The following is a 5268-nucleotide window of genomic DNA, read 5'->3' as shown; positions in this document are numbered from 1 at the left end:
TGCTGTTTTTAAGGTTGGTATTTTCCTCATTATTCAGTTTCTAAGAGATTAAAGAGGATGTGTGTAAAGGTTCCCTATTATATTTGAAATTTGATCCATTTCTTTTTTTTTAGGTATTTATTTCATTTACATTTCCAATGCTATCCCAAAAGTCCCCCACACGCTCCCCCACCCACTCCCCCACCCGCTCACTCCCACTTCTTGGCCCTGGCGTTCTCCTGTACTAAGGCATATAAAGTTTGCACGACCAATGGGCGTCTCTTTCCACTGACGGCCGACTAGGCCATCTTCTGATACATATGCAGCTAGAGACATGAGCTCCGGGGGGTACTGGTTAGTTCATATTGTTCCACCTATAGGGTTGCAGATCCCCCCAGCTCCTTGGGTACTTTCTCTAGCTCCTCCATTGGGGGCCCTGTGATCCATCCAATAGCTGACTGTGAGCATCCACTTCTGTGTTTGCTAGACCCCAGCATTGATCCATTTCTTTTTTTTTTTTTTTTTTTTTTTGGTTTTTCGAGACGGTTTCTCTGTATAGCTCTGGCTGTCCTGGAACTCACTTTGTAGACCAGGCTGGCCTCGAACTCAGAAATCCACCTGCCTCTGCCTCCCAAGTGCTGGGATTAAAGGCGTGCGCCACCACCGCCCGGCTTGATCCATTTCTTGAGCCACAGGTTGTCTTTCTCCAGATTGGGTCGGTGGCGGTGGGGTTGCGGGGGAGGGGCATTATTCCTCTCAATGCCATCTTGACCTTTGTCCTCTCCTGCCAGGACACAGATACTATAAATGTTAGCATTCTTCCTTTCAGAGCCCCATGCAATCCAGGCTGACCTTGGATTCGCTATATAGTTGATTTCCTTATCCTTCTGTTTCCACCATACAAGTTCTGGGATTACAGGTTGAGCCACCATGCCTAGTTTATATGATGATGCAGGAGATCCCACTCAGACTTTATGCACGCTGGGCAAACAGCCTACCTACTGAGCCACAGCCCTAGCCCTGTTATGACCGTGTATCCCCTCCATGATAATTTTGAGTTTATCCATGTTTTAAGTTTTACTTTGTAAATTTTTTTGCTTCTATAACTTAAAAGAAAAATTGTTCTGTGTGCTCATCTGTGTATCTGTGTGTCTGTGGACAGTTTGGGGACATATACCATGGTGTAAGTGTGGAGGTCAGAGGACGCCTTTGTGAAGAGAGCTCCTCTCCTAACATCTTTACCTGGGTTCTAAGATTCATTCTGAAGGTCCTGGGCTCTGGAGCAAGTGTCTTTACCCACTGAGCCATCTCACTTCCGTAACTTCTAATTGCATCTCTTTGAGGTCTGTGTCACTGCTCAGGTTTTCTATTGTTTTCTTTTGCTGCTGGGGAACTCGTTATTGATGTCCATGTGTGTTGTGTCGGCACAACTGCATTGGATGCTTTTCCTCGCTTAGGATGAGACTTTCCTGGTTTGGGGTTATGACTGTCTCATGCGATTGCATTTTGAACATCTGGACTGTTGTGCTGGGTAACTCAAGATCCAATACCAACCTTCTGTCTTGGTAATAGTCCTTCTGAGGCACAGTGCCTTCTCTTGCTGCTTTACGTTCCAAGGCAACAGCTTTGCAATGCTGTTCTATTTGTTTCCTTCTCTGGGGCTCTTGCTCAGTCCCTGAAGATGTCTTCCGACCGGTTGGGAAGGGCCTTAGTGCGACTAGGCTTGCCTTCTGCTGAAAAGCAAGCAGACACTGCTTGGCTTGGGTCTCTGAGCCACTGCGTGGAAGGCAGCGAGGAACAGGACTGTTGTCACTGCTGCTAATGGACAGGAACAACTGCTCGTTCCCATGTGAAGTGAACTCGGAAACTCTAATAGGGTTCTTTACCTGAGGGAGCAAGCACTCCTTGCTCTTGTTTGTCTTTGCCTGAGGTTGGTTCTGTGTGAGGCCTCTCCTAAGCCCAGGCTCCAGGCTCTGTGGGAGACAGAGGGAAGTGCAGGGGACCCCACCATATTGCCAGAGACCCCAGTCTGTTCCTAGTTAGCTTCTGTAGCTCTCAGACTCCCTTTATGCTAAGTGTTTACTTGTATTTAGAGGAGAAGAAAACGACTGCTACCACCTTGTTCTAAAACCCTGATGGCAGCAATGGTTAGAGGACAGATTCAAAGGACCCAGGATTGGAGTAAGAAATGGGTCAGTCTACCAAACAGATGTTGTTGATGGGCTTTTAACTGATCCCAAAATAGGCTTTATGTGGATGCTGAAGTTTGTAACTATTAAATATATCAAGAGCTTTTATTGTTAATGCCTGTGATCCCAGTATTTGTGAAGCAGAGGCAGGAGGATCATGAATTCAAGGTCAATTTGGGCGAGGCCAGCCTAGGTTATGTAGTGAGACCGGTCTCATAGCAGGAACTGGAGGGAATAAGTCGGTAGTTAAGAGCACATACCAGAGACCCAAACTCAACTCCCAGCACCCACATGGTGCTGGGACACATGGCAAGCAAAGCACCCACACACAAAATAAAAATAATCTATTGTTGTTGTTGTTGTTATTTTACATCCCGACTGTGGTTTCCCCTCCCTCCTATCCTCCAAGGCCCTGCCTCCCACCTCCCCTCTGTCCATCCCCATCTATTCCACCTTCATTTCTATTCAGAAAAGCATAGGCCTCCCATAGATATCAATCAAATTATGGTATATCAAATTTCAGTAAGGCTAGGCGCCTCCCCTCATATTAAGGTTGATGGGGCAACCCAATATGAGGAAAAGGGTCCCAAAAGCCTGCAAAAGAGTCAGAGACAGCCCCTGCTCCCACTGTTAGGAGCCCCACAAGACCAAGCTACACAACTGTGAAAAATAATCCTTAAAAAAAAAAAAGCAAACCAAAAAAATCTGTCATTACTTGGATGTCTCATTCTGTGACTTGCGGCACAGAGAGCCACTGCAATATTTGGTGACATGCACCCTGATCCTATCTGGTGGCACACATAGCCGATGTAATACTCGATTATATGCACAGTTTACCTGCCCACATGCTGTAAAGCACCAGGGTTATGCATATAATAGCAGAAGCACTGTAAACTGAGCTCTGATTGGCAGGTGGCTATAACTTCTGATCGCTCTTCTGCACGGAGAGGGCTGGGGAGCACGGAAGGTTACAGATCACTGGATCAAAGACAGCATACACCAGTACTGAGAAGTATATTGAAAAGAGGTAAAAGCAGAAGAGTCGCAGAAGCGTCCTGTAATCCGTGAGCGCACAGGAACCGGACGGGCAGTGGCAGCACATATGTGATCCCGTTAACACTTGTGACCTTGGAACGTCCTCTAGAGCTCATTCTCTCTGGCTGTCGTAGACACAGACCAAGGACTTAACCAAGTTTAAAGGCCCAAGAAATAAAATAAAATGATGTTTCTTGAGAGGTGTTAGAGCTGTAGGTGTGCAGGTCCAGCGAGATGAAGAGATGAACTATTGCCAAGCTCTTTGCTGGGGGCTCAGAACACACACACACACACACACACACACACACACACACACACGGCCTGCTGGACTTAAATATACATTTACACGCACTCCACCAATATATATTTGCAAACAGATACATTGTGTAACGACATTCTCTGCTTTGCACAAACAGCAAAAACATGCCTTCCAGATGACTTCTGCCCCAGGGGCCTCATCCTCTCTACTCCCACAGATCTCCTAACAGCTGTGAACACACCTTGTCCTGGGAGGAGGGAAGGCAATTCAATGGCAAATAAATTTAGCTCAATTTCATACCTATAATCCACACCCAGTTACCGCCTCCTCATCTGGTGATTGGCTAAAAAAATAGGGAGTAAGCAGAAAATGACAATTTAGTGTGACATGCAGTTCTTAAAAAGGTCACTGGTACCCAACCCAGGAGGACAAATCACCCACATCAGACTTCCTCCACCACGTCGTGAGAGGCCCAAGAATGAGCTCCTTTCTAAACTCTCCTCCACCTGGAAGTGGATTCCAGCTCCTGGTTTTCCATTCACCCTTCATGAGGCAGCTGCCTGGGGGGGGGGGTGGAGGGGGGGAGGATAGTTTCACTTGATAAAAAAAAAAAATCCAACAAGGACCCGCCCTTTTGCAGGAAAGTCCTAACAAATGAGATCCTGGGTGATGCTGAGCCAAAGAGCTGTAAGAGTTCTTGTGCAAGAACTCTAGCTGGGGGCCGGGGGGGGGGGGTGGTGGTGGTGGGGGGCAATGCTGGAGAGATGGCTCAGCGGTTAAGAGCACTGCTCTTCCGAAGGTCCTGAGTTCAAATCCCAGCAACACAACCATCTGTAATGAGATCTAATGCCCTCTTCTGGTGCTGATTGAAGACAGCTTAGATATAATAATAAATAAATCTTTAGGTCGGAGTGAGCAACCTTCATTCCCAGCAACCACATGATGGCTCACAACCATCATAAATAAATAAATAAATAATTTTTTTTTTAATCTAGCTGGAATTTTGTAGATGGACAGCAAATGGCCTGCCTGGTGCTTCACTGTCGGCCTGGCCTGTTTGAGGGGTAAGGTGCCCTACACATGTATAAAGTGCATCTTTTTGTTCCCAGAGGTTGTAAGCACACTGCACACTATTAATTTTAGCCATGAATGTACTTCCTCACAAGTCAGTTGTTTCATTAGGGAGCCCCCATTACGTAACCACAAAAGCATGAGGCAGTATAGCCTAGTGGTTTGGGATATCTCCTGTGCGAAAGATCTCACGTGAGGCTCAAATATACACAGGTGTACCATCATGCATGTGCCGGTACAGAAGTGCGCAATGTCTGTGGACACATATGTAAACGTAGACTAAGCAGTGGAAAAGTTTCTAGGGACTCTCCTGCCTTTCTATGTCCTGTTTGAAGTGCTAGGAATGTGAACATACCACAAATGAGGCTTTTATGTGGGTCCTGGGGATTTGAACTCAGGGCCTCACTCTTACATGTCAGGCCCTTTTACCTACAGACACACCTCACAGCCTTGAGCTATTTTTCAGCTGTTTATAAACTTGGACACATGCTTTAAAGTGTCTGGGTCTCATTTTTTTTCCCACAACTGTAAAATGGGACTAAGATTGCTATGTCGTCAGCTTGGTGTATTTAGGAAGGTAACACACAAAACAACCTCCACATCACAACCAGCACTGAAAAAACAAACTACATACGCCGGCGACTCATCAGAGGCGAGACTCTGATCAGCTATGACCTGTCCCAATCCCTGGGCAAAGTGCTTCTGGACAGAGACAACACGACGGCCCACACTTTG

The sequence above is a fragment of the Mus caroli genome, unplaced genomic scaffold (genome assembly GCF_978045245.1).
Source record: "Mus caroli unplaced genomic scaffold, Mus_caroli_1 scaffold_13, whole genome shotgun sequence".
NCBI classification, from domain to species: domain Eukaryota; kingdom Metazoa; phylum Chordata; class Mammalia; order Rodentia; family Muridae; genus Mus; species Mus caroli.
Note: the sequence above shows the minus strand (reverse complement) of the source record.